We start from the raw sequence: 13,399 nt of genomic DNA, 5'->3' as shown, positions 1-13,399 counted from the left end.
CAATAAATTTAATCTTGTTGCATATTTTAATTATTATTTTTATGCACGAATATTAAATAGCTCTTGAATAGTAGAATAGTAGCATGAGAGTTCTCAAAATTTGATTAAGATCATTAAATTATACATGCTAAAATATTGCATTGTAGTACGCGTAGTGATTCCTAAAAATTTGTCATTATAAGATCTCATATATATGAGCCAATCATATTGAAGTAAAATATTTAAATTGATTTTAGAAATTAAAAAGCTCACAAATATACATTAAAACAGTAAAATATCAAAATTCAAAACAAAAATACATAGATCTAATTGGTTGAAATTAAAAAGATCAATTTCTAGATAAGTAGAAGTGACTGCAATAGTATATTGTCTCTGACAAATACAACAGTCTAAGGGATAAAAATGATGGGAGTCTTAATTTTTCATGTTTCTTTTTAGTTTTGATCTATAGTTATGAATCTTAACTAAAAAAACTACTAGTTGTTGGTTTGATCTACATGTTTTAACTTTCAAGATGATTTCATTATGAATTTTAACTAAAAAACTAATTTGATTGATATTATCTACTTCAAATAATTTGTACATTCTTTTAGCTTTCAAGATGATTTCATAATGAGCCAAAATATCATAATACGTTGTGCATTTTGTGAGAAAATGTCATTTAGTTTCAATTGTGTCCATCTTACAAAACATGCAAGTTTTCTTCTCTCAAGCCTCTTTGGGCCTCTTCCATCTACCCATGATGATGTGATGTCATCCTCAATTGTACCACTAACAACCTAAGCCCCAAGATACATTTTTTCACCATATTCTTTGATTGTGTTGAAATCTTGAATGTATTGAGTATTGTTTCTACTAATATTATTAGTCCACATGACACTCAAAATCTTTTCTATAACAAATCTTTCAATATCAACATTTGTATTAGGGCATTCTTGTATTTTAGTGTTCAATTTATTCAACCACTTATATTTTGCTTCCTCCAAGTTTAATTTCTAACGTAGTGAGAATCCAAAGGTACCCCTATTGGAGATAAACTAGATCCCTACAAATAAGCACACAACAGAAACACAACACAAGATACACAATCTGATACCAAATGCAACTCTTTACTTATAAAATAGCAATTTACATGCAATATGCCCTACTATAAGGCCTTTCGAGTTAGGGCCAAATACAATAGAAATTACAAAATCAATTATGCAAGATCCCTCAAGATCTAATCCCAACACTAGTAACTCTAGATCCACACTCTGGTAGAAACCTTCAAGGAAGATCTCAACTTGTGCTTGCATGCCCACCAAGAAATCTCCTTATTTCCCAAGCCTCAGCTACTAGCCCTTTTCAAACTTTGCTCTTCATCACAATCTTGTTGTAAAGTGCCTCACATTCGACACTATGTCCACATACTTAGGAAAACTCGACCTTTCACTACTCCACACTGAAATCAGGATCCACTCATCTTGAATGAATGCCTGAAGACTCCACGTGACCCCTTACTTATATCCAACTAGGCCACAAGTCAGCCTAGCCCCTTACAAATTAAATAAACCCTTACATTAAATTCCCATACAAGCCACAAGTTAGTTGCAACACAAATTAAAATACCTATACACAAATTAAATGCCAAAAGGTCGGCCCATAGACAACTCGGGCAACATAGAAACTGAGTGTCAGAAATAACCTCCAAGCATCAACAACTCCACCAAGCATAACCGAGCCACTCGGTCCACACAACAATCGAATCAGTCGAGCTCCCCGATATAGGTTGAGACCCTTCAATAACTGAGCAACTCAAGCAACACTACAACCAAGCTACACCAAGCTCCCAGTGTGTGTTGAGTTCCCACAAGGATCGTTGACCTCCTTCACTGACTAAGTGCCCCCAAGCTATGTCGAGCTCCTTCAACAACCGAGCACCTCCAAGATCACCAATTCCATTCATCCACCAAGTTCTCAACCACAAAATACCAAGAGATGACCAAGTAACCTCTACCAAGAACCTCTTCTTCAACCAAGTATCAATCCAAGCACCCTCCAAAGAAACTACTGAGTCTCCTCCCATGAACTCCAAAGTAGCCACCAAGAAAACCCAAGATGCTCCTACATCAAACTCCCTAGGTAAATAGAAAAGTGTGTTCCACATTTTGGTGCCCAAAGAAAGATCTGATCCAACCTTTATCTTCACTAAAAGCTTCCACTCCAATAGGGACAAGAGAATCAACATGTACATCATCCACGTCTGCATTCATCAGTCAAACACCAAAATCTCAACCATCCAATCAGTATGCTCACTCCTAGGAACAAACTAAACATAATGATTCATCAACAACTTCACATCAGCAACAATATGAAAATCTCCATCAACACATGTCAAACTCTTAATACCAACAATCTCATTGCTCACAACAAGATGCTCTACAATTTAGAACTCATCACCAACAACAACTGAATCATCCATGACCAAGTGCTCTGCAATCTCAATGGCAATCTCAACCGACTGATCATGAAAACTAGTCTTCATCCCAGCATCAACAACATTAGGAATATCCTTAGCAAAAACCTCAAGTTGCTCTACAGGTTTTGTATCAGACTCCATAAACTAATCAACAAAACCAACCTCTTTCACCTCCACCTTGCTATGCCATCTTCTCTCTCAAACAAGTCTTCTAACTGGCTAGACAACTCTCTTCTAGATCAGTAGACTCCATCTCCACAAACATCTACATAATGCCCTCCTCATCCTATCCTTAACTCGATTAGCCAAAGTAGCTTCAAACCTAGCAGACACCTTAGAAAGCCTCTTCTCCACCACATCATAGAGATTCACAATCATCCCAGGTTCTAATCTTCTTGAAAGCATCTTCACAGATCAATCTTCCATCTTCACATCCATCGATCCATGTACTAGTCCTCTACAATTGCAAGTGAGAACCATGATCTACCACATCACAACCAAGAGATCTAGGACTCTAGAAAGAACAATCCACCACTAGATCAAGATCTTCTCATATCAAGTTCTCTAAACCCAAGATCCTAGTGTAACTACCTCAACTTTGGCTATTGGTTTGCACACTCAGGAATAATTGTGCTTTGATACCATCTCATGTAGCAAAAATCTGAAGATATCCCTACTGGAGGTAAATAGGATCTCTACAAATAACCAAACTTCAAAAAAATGACACAAGATACACAATTTGATACCAAATACAACTCTTTATTCATAAAATAATTGTTTACATGCAATATGCCCAGCTGTAAGGCCTTCTAGATTATGGCTAAATAGAATATATATTATAAAAATAGTTCTACAAGATCCCTCAAGATCCAATCCCAACACTAGCTAGTCCAGATCCACACTCTGGTAGAAACCTCCAAGGAAGATCTCAGCTTGTGCTCACAAGCCTACCAAGAAATCTCCTTATTTCCCGAACCTCAGTTACTAGGCCTTCTCATACTTTTCTCTCCACCACAATCTTGTTGTAAATTGTCTCACATTCAGTGCTTTGTCTAGAGACTCAGGAAAACTCGCCCTTCAGCTACTCCATGCTTAAACTAGGATCCACTCCCCTTGAATGAATGCCTAAAGACTCCACAAGACCCCTTACTTATACCCAACCAAGCCACAAGTTGGCCTAGCCCCTTACAAATTAAAATAAACTTTCCATTAAGTGCCCATGCAAGACACAAGTCAACTGCAACACAAATTAAAATACCTATACACAAATTAAATGCCAAAAGGTTAGCCTATAGATAACTCGGGAAATACATAAACTGAGTGTTAGAAACAACCTCCAGGCATCAACAACTCCACTAAACATAACTAAGCCCCTCGTCAATTAAGTCCCTTGGTCAACACAATAATCAAACCATCTGAGCTCCCTAGTATATGTCAAGTCCTTTCAATAATCAAGAAACTCAAGCAACACTGTAACCAAGCTACACTAAGCTCCTAGTGTGTATCGAGTTCCCACAAGCATTATTGAGTTCCTTAGACAACCGAGTGCCCTTAGGCTATGTCGAGCTCCTTCGACAACCAAGCACCTCCAGGATCGCCAAGTCCATTCATCCATCGAGTTCTCAACCAAGACCTACCATGAGATGATTGGGTAACATCTACCAAGAACCTCTTCTTCAACCAAGTATCGGTCCAAGCACCCTCTAAAATAGCTACCAAGTCTCCTCCCATGAACTCCAAAGTAGCCACCAAGAAAACCTAAGATGGTCCTACATCAATTTCTAGGGTTAAGATCCTCTCCTTTCACAGTTTTGGGTCAATGTTGGTTATGCATATTTTTAACTTTCTTTAAATAACTAAGTAATCAGGTTATCACTGGGCTTCCAAAAGAAAAGTCTCAACTGCTAGATAACTGAGAGGGGGGTGGGGTGGTGGTGGTGCATGAATTAGTTATGTCTAGTTATCTCACAGTCCCTTCAAACTCATATCACCATGAAAGCGACACAAACATTAACATTAAAAAATTCAATACATCCAATCACTCAGTAGACATATCCAACATTAAACTTAACTCATAAATCAACTTCTTCTCAAAGTTTTATCAAATTGTTCCTTGCATTACCAATTGTGAGTAAATTTCTAGTTATTACCTAGTGATAAATTAGTTATTACCGAGTTGCAATAAATAATAAAAATTTGTAAATCAACTTGCAACACAAATAACATTCACAAAATTTTGACACCAAGATTTAACGTGGAAACCCTGTTAAGGAAAAAAAACTATCTGCGACCATCAACCCAAAAATTTCACTCTTCTAAAGTGATCTCTATTAGGAGACTACCTTGTTAAAGGTTACATACACTTGTTAAAGTGACCTTGTTAGAGGATTTTATGAAAAAGATCATCTAGGCCTTATCACTCCATGTCTAGGACCAAAAAGAGTGGCCTGATTTAAAGGACATACAAACACCACTAATTGATGTTACCATATAGGATTTAACAAACTTGTTAGGTCCACTCATTTCTTCTAAGATTTTTTGCTATAATGGTTAAACTATAAACAATATGAAGTAATTTGTAAGAATATCAACTACCTTTGCTTGATCAGAACTTTGTTCTATCTCTATCTTTGTCTTTTACTCACTCGACAACTTCTTTTTCCTCTCTTTTCTTGGCTCGCTTCACTTGGCTCTCTTCTCCTTCAACAACTTCACATTCCACAACAACTCTCAACCATATCTCTTTTAGCTTCATCAACTTTTGAACAACATCACACTGAATTCATTATCCACTTCGAACCAACAACCTAAAATTGTCATTTTCTCCTCCTTAAATAGATTTCTCAACCCTTCCAAATCCTTCCATCATTTCTCACTTAACCATAATCGTGAATCTTAGGTTTACAATTGAATTCCTTCATACAATGAATTTAGGCACAAAAAATATAACTTTGCATAGAACTTTGTGTCCATCCTCATCCTTCTTCAAATTCCTTCATTATATCCTTCTTAATGTTTCTCCATCATTGATCTTGCAACAAACATTGACTCTCGTAATAGACCTTCTTGAACTTTCCAAATTTCTATCAAAAGTCAACCTCAAATTCCAATTTCCCAATCTTGTTCATGTGGTTGTCACTCGATAAACATTACATTTACTTGGACATCATATAACTCGGTTAACACTAACTTGCTCAAGAAACACTGCATTCTTCATGTTCCTTACAATCCCTCGGGCAATATTGTAGTCACTCAATGAATATAGTCTCCCTTCATTAACCTTATGACTTGATTAAGCATGTGATTTTCAACATATTACAATAATACATGATTATGAAATAATCAAAACCAATATTACATGATCAATGTCCATCTCATTTAAGTACCCAGTGAATACCTTACATATCAACTCTGCCTTCATCATACTTTCTTCAAATCATCTTCATCAATCAAATGGTATGGTACTTTCCTGAGTTATCATAATGTCCAACCAGTTAAGACTTTGACATCAATGACAATATAATAATTGATATGACTCTTTTACATACATTCATAGCATCACCAATTACAATATCAATTGAGGCTAAAACCAACCTTTGCCAAAAGAATACCATAAGGTATAGAAGTTTTGTAAAAAAAAGGATGTCAAGTTGTTTGTTTTATTTATTTCTAAGAAAATTGAAAATTATGTAAATTCTTCTTGGCGTCATGGAATTTTTGTAAGTACATTCAAAATTTTGCAAGCTTTGAAAAATATTCTATATGTCAAAGATCTTTTATGTAAATTTTGATCAAAAATATTATAATAGATTTAGATTTTGTTGATTTCTTTGTTAAGCTTTTTTGTAATCATTGTTGTAATTTTGAAACTTTGATTTTTATTAAGTGTTTTATTTATTTGATTGGTATAGTTTTTAGTATATGTGTATTAAAAAAAAATGAGTGCTTTATTCTAATACATAATTGATATTTGAATGGGTTATTTTGTATTCTATTATGTACTTTTATCATATAAAATTAAATATTACCAATGTTATACTTGAGTTTATAGGGGTTCATCATACAATGTAATGGTTAAGTAGTTGTGGTGGTGGTGGTGTGGTAACTAAGGTTCAAACCCTCCTTGCATTGGTGGGTTGACAACCTTTGTGCCCCAGTTATATTTTTGTACTCACAAGTTTGGGATATTGTGCTTTCTAGTCAAGGATTAGTCACCTAACTATGGCATCTCATATTCTAGGTCAAACAAAAAATCTCAAATTCGCCAATAAAAATGCATGATATATTTGAGTATATAATGTTTAAGTATATAAACATTTAAAGGATTTCTTTATAACATATCGGGTGATGATAAATGATATAACAAATAATCCTAAGACATATAAGACTTAAAATTGTCGTAGCCAACTCACATCACTAAGGTAGGGTCCCACTTACCAAGCTTGTAGAGCTCACATATATCATTTTTAAGTATAATTCATCATATGATGACTATTTGTTTGTAGTTCATTTATTTGACTTGGAAATTATGTGGTCTACCATTAACTACAAGTGTATCATGCTTCAACAACATTAAAATGTTCATCGTAATTTAAAAAAAAAAAAATTGTGATGATTTCACCCAAACTAACTAACTCATTTGATTTTTTAAATTATATAGTACAATACAAAATGTGATTCTTACTTTAATTCTTCACCTAATATTGCCTAATTTAGATTTAGTAGTCATACTATTTCTTCAAAAAGTTGAAGTTTCTTCAATTGAGTAAGCTTCAAGTTATTAAAGACATGACATGTCCATAACCTATGCAAATTAGTTATAATGTCTCTAGTTAAATTAGTGTAGAGTATATATTTTAAAAATTATGTGTACATTCTCCCTCCATGATTGTCACTTTAGGTGGGGGGAGGGATGCTAGCGAGCCCCCTATCAAATATGGCAAAGGGTGTACCTCTTGCACATGTTGTTTCTTCGTATTCAATAGTCCCTACTCATGTTGACCACCCATATTGGTTACCATTAACCCTTCCTTTGGAATCTTTCTTCATCAAGGAGATAGTCTTGTTTGTTACAAATTTGGTCATGGATGACATCCCCAAATGTAAGATTTTGCACTCTATTTTGGGGAAAATTTTGGTTGTTTTATCTAAAGATGGACCAAACATTGTTATACTGATGAAATAATGGATTCCAAGTTGGAATATATAAAATTGGCTTAGATAGGCAGGTTCCTAGCTTTTTGACCAAATATTGACCATGTTAGAAGATGAGATACATCTCAATGGAAGCCCAAAGGTAGTGTAACAATAATGTACCTATGAAAGATAATCTACTCCTCTTTAAATTTTCTAAATATGAGGATATCATTCATGTGTTGATTGGGGAGCCCTTGGGTTTCAAAAAAATAAATTAAGAACTATAGTACTTTGTGTAAGTGAAATCCTAGTTTTAATCCCTCAATGAACCTAGAGAAATTTTCTTTGACTTGGGTTTGTCTTCTTATCCCTTGGAGTTTGAGGAAATTACAACATTCTAAAGTATAATGCAAACTCTTTTGGCACCCTTTTGTCAATTGAAAGAGACACATTGAAAATAACATGTCTTATCTTTACTTAATTATGTGTGAGTGTAGAAGTCAATAAGGTCTTATCTTGAAAACAACATGTCCTTACCTTTACTCTTTATGCTCTCTTATTCATCTTGATGATGGATCAAAGAGTGGGATCTGAAATGTTGATGCAAAAAAAATTATAGAATTGAATCCAAAAATAATAGAAATAATTTGGGAGATGACATTAACCTATTGCTATTGTGAATTATGTCATGTTTTTTTAGAACTATAACAAATATGGCTACTTAAATATGTACTACAAAAAAACCTCCACCATTCAAAATGATATAGTGCTAAGAAAACATATTCAATACTTCTTATAATAGGATGGGGAGAAGAACCAAGTCAAGAATACACTTTAGAAGGAGATAGCTATTGAAAAGAATACAAGAACGGAAATTAAAATCTCAATAAACCAAAATAATGATAGAAAAGTGAAAATAAGATACAAGTAAGGGAGCTCAACTTAACCAAGCAGAAAATATGAGAATTATTAAGGGTGCTAAAGATCAAAAAGTTATTGTGGGTGGAATGAAGAACTCGAAAATGGGAGACGAGATTAATTAAACATGAAGTTATAGAATTGTATAAGGTACTAAAGATAATGATGCCTCCATTGAGTTTAAAACTAATGCCTCTATTGAGTTTAAAACTGAGGCCTCAAACAACAAGATAAGGAATTGGAAAGGGATCAAAGGAAAAAAACACGATGAAGAAAGATCTAAATCTAGTGATAGGATTAATCATTAAGGGGGATCTTTGCCCCCTAGTTGTAGCTTGGGAAAAATAAGTGGAGGTGTGCTCTTTGAGAGATATGGAAGAAAGGGAATTCCAACAATATCCAATGGTGGAAAATAAAATCTTAAAGACAATGGATAAGCCTATAGACAACAAAATTTTAAAGTATTCATTAGTCTCATTGGGTTTTCTTCTCCATAAGGATGGCGAAAAGGATAGCTAGGACTTGAGTTATAGGAAAGTAGTTGGTTCAAAAAGTAAAGTGGGAAGATCATTCCAAAAAGCCTTAAGATTGAAAGAAACAACAAGAAGTGTTCGAAGATGGAAGAAAAAAAAACTAGATAATGTATTAGGGGTTAAGAACATGAAGATATCCAAGTTAAGAGTAGCAAGTATGTCTGAATTATAATAAATATTATTTCTAGGAATATTGGAGGGATAAATAGCCCTTTCAAACAACATATTCTTAAAATTTTCATCATAAAGAATAACATGAATATATTGTTGATTTGGGAAACTAAGATGATTTTTTTAAAAAGGTTATAGTAAAAAACATCAAGAATTTGGGCATTTTTGTCACCTCAAATGCGAAGCGAGCTTTTAGGATTGGTTATCCTTTAGAACCCTAAGAAACTTAGTTTGGGCTATTTTGTGGCTCCAATGTGGAAAAATATCAAGAAACTAAAATAATGATTGAAAGGTGAAAATAATATTACCAGTAAGGAAGCTCAGTTTAACCAAGTAGGGAAAATGAGAGCAATTAAGGGTGCCAAAGATCAAAAAGCTATTGTGGGTGGAATAAAGAACTCAAAAATGGAAGACCAAATAATTAAATACGTAGTTAAAGAATTGTATAAGGTACCAAAGATAATGATTCCTCTACCGAGTCTAAAATTGAGGCCCCAAACAACAAGATAAGAAACTAGAAAAGAGATCAAAGGAAAACAACATGATGGAGAAAGATCTAAATCTAGTGAAAGGATGAATCATTGGGGGGGGGGGGGGGGGGGGGGGGGGGGGTGGGTGGGGGGCGGCGCGTCTTTCCCTCCTAGTTATAGCTTGGGAAAAATAAGTAAAGTTATATGCTCTTTGCAAGATATGGATGAAAGGGAGTTCCAACATTATCCAATGGCAGAAAATAAAATCTTAAATACAATGGATAAGACTATAGACAACAAAAGTCTCAAGTATTCATTAGCCTTATTGGGGTTTTCTTCTCCAAATAAGGATGGAGAAAAGGATAGTGATTGGACTTAAATTATGGGAAAGTAGTTAGTTCAGAAAGTAAAGTGGGAATACCATCCCAAAAAGACTCAATAAATTGAAAGAAGCAATAATAAGTGTTCCAAGTGGGAAGAAAAAACCCCACATAATGTATCAAGGGTTAAGAATAAGATGTCATTTTTTATCTTGAGTTAGTAGTCTCAAGTATGTCTAAATTATAATAAATATTATTTATTGGAATATTGAAGGACTAAATAGCCCTTTCAAAAAACATTTTCTTAAAATTTTCATTATAAAGAATAACATATGTATTTTGTTGATTCAAGAAGCTAATATGAAAATAAAACTTTTGAGGTTATAGTCAAAAACATCTTGAACTTCGTCCTTTTGTGGCCTTTAATGCAAAGGAGGATTTTAGGATTGGTTATCCTATAGAACCATGGGAAACTCAATTTGGGTCATTTTGTGACCTCTAATACATAAGAGGCTTTTTATGGATCGATTGTCCTTTATAACCTTGGGAAACTCAAGGAGACTCTTATTCCTAGAAATGAAAATAGTATAATGATTCAAATGGAGGAGGTTTCTTCAGTAGTTAATTGGACTTTAATAATTATTTATGTACCCACTACTATAAGTGACATAGATGATCTATTTAGTGACCTAGATGATTTGGTTAAGAATCATTCTAGGGATTATTGGATGAATAATGGAGATTTTAACTCCTCTTTTACCTTCATAAAAACTTGGAGGTCAAGAGGACTATTTTAAAGGTATGATAGATCTTGCCGATTTATTTTCTATACTTGGATTGATTAATATTGATCTTAGAAAAGGTGCTAAATTATCCTACAAAAATAGAAGAAGGGGATCTATAACTTGATAAACTATATAGATTCCTTATTTCAAGTAACTGCAATATCCTTCCTTGACTTTCCTTAAATTCTCTTCCTAGAATTGGTTCACACCATAATGTTGTGCTTTTGAACTGGGATGACATTTATAATCAAGGTCACTTCCCTTTTAAGTATAAAATTATGTGGTCTTTCCATCCTAATTTCAATACATTAAAAATTGATTGGTGGCACACTCCCATTCAGGGGACTAATATTTTGTCTCCCAAAATCTTTAAAATGTAAGAGATGTGGTCAAATAATGGAAGAAAAATTATTTTGGAAACATCTTCCAAAAGAATACATGTATAGCCCTAGAATTAAATAATTCCTAATTATAATTAGAAAAGGAACATATGGATGATAACATATATGATAAAGAAATAGAATTTGCAAAGGAAGAAGAGGTTTTTTTGGAAAATGTCATGGACCCAATTAATATACATAGAAACATGTAAAATATAATAATACATCTATTTTTTTTTTCTTCTATTCAATAATTATAAGTTTACTTAATCTTTTATGTATACTTTAACCTCAATTAATCGAGTTAATATTATAAAATGCTAAATAATAAAAATGTGTATTTGTTAAATTATTTAAATAATAAATAATAATCATAATCAATATCATTATCATTAACTATAATAATAATCATTAATATAAGTTATGGAGACATAGAACGACAAATATATCCCAACAAAGTGATGGTAAATTTATTACCTTAAAAATTGTATATAATTTAATGTCATAAATATTCATGGTACGGAAGGGTGCATTTTGTACCTTAACAAGATATATATACCGCTGATAAGGCCAAGTCAGGATCATTGATTTTTAGGGAACAACAAAAATAAAGGAAGGAAGGTCAGAGCAAGGGAGGGCATTGGCTATCTGACCAAATATTTGCATCGACCTTATAGCATGTGCCACACCTCTAGCCTGTGTATTTTTTCTTTTCAAAGTACTTTGGAATGTATTTAGAAATACCAAACTACTATACGTGGTGTAGTATTTTTTATATAGACTTGTATACTATATAACTTTTACATTACATTAATTCTTTATACTATATTAAAATCTTAACATTATATTCATTATTAATATTATTAATAAATTTTATAATTGAAAAACTATATCTTATTTTGTAATCAATTTGGTTTATATTTATCTATTCCTTAAATATAATTTGTATTATTTTTATGATTAAATCACTTCACCCTAATGGTATCATAATTTTTTTCTATATATATATATATATATATATATATATATATAATTTATATTGATTATTAATATTATATATTTTAGTCCTCGTTGAATCAGATTAATAAAATATTATAGTGGCTTGCCACTTTTACCTTAAAATTATTTTTAAATATATTTTAGTATATATTTTTTATGTGATATAGATTTTTTAATTTAATTTATAATTATTATATTAAAATTTAATTTAATATTTAATATTTTGTTGAAATATAATTTGAAAAGTTGTATTTTATTTTTTATTGATCAAATTAATTATATTTTAATCATAATTTATATTTTTATAATCAAAGTATTGCACTATGAAATTGAGAAAATAAATTCATCTTACTCATTAGAAAACCCAAATTCTTATCCTTTTCTCATTAGATTTTGTTGCATATAAAGTACATTAAGAACCATTTTAATTTCTAATTTTAATTATACTTAAAATCCATATTTATAACATAGAAACCATCAAACTACTATGCAAAAATGATGAATTTGACGAATAAATCAAAAAAAGCAAGATACTTAGATCTAGAAACAAGACTCCCCTATTCCAATATGTGAATCAATGCCAAAAGAAGTAGGAAAGCTCTCTACAAATTAAAAATCAATTTGAAGTACTCTCCATGCATCAAGATGAATAGTGAATCTATAATTCACCAAAAAAATCAAAAGGTTTTGAAACCCTAATACGACTCCATGCTGAACGAAATGTTGTCATCCAGAAAATCCAAAATAGCAAAAATGAAAATGGATGACAGATCGTTCAAAATAGGAGAAAGTCTAGATAGGAAAGAAAAAAAATAGCGCACAATATCACATAACAAGATAGAAGGAATGGATCAACAAATGAAGAATCAAAAGGCTTTCTTCAATAAAATGAAATACTTCAACAACGAAGATCAAAAGCCTATATCAGGGCATTTCAAACACAAAAAGAAAATGCATTAGCCCCCATCAATTTCTAAGCCTAACAATATACCCTTAGGTCCATCCTCGGGTCGAATATGGGTGCAAGCTAAAAAACATGAATCATATGTTGCTACTCTTAAAAACCACCCAGAGAAGTTTATCAAAAATGGAGCTAATCCATTAGCAACAAAGGCATATATCCCCCACATTGAAAGAAGCATCTTGAAGCAAACAATCCAAGCAAAGGAAGAAGCCCTAATTTAAGTTATTCAGCCGAAATAAAGAATATTGACACTATAATCATTAGT

This window comes from Cupressus sempervirens, chromosome 6 (assembly GCF_028749045.1).
Source record: "Cupressus sempervirens isolate cs-2001-9-10 chromosome 6, ASM2874904v1, whole genome shotgun sequence".
Taxonomy (NCBI): Eukaryota; Viridiplantae; Streptophyta; class Pinopsida; order Cupressales; family Cupressaceae; genus Cupressus; species Cupressus sempervirens.
This window is presented reverse-complemented; position numbering follows the sequence as displayed.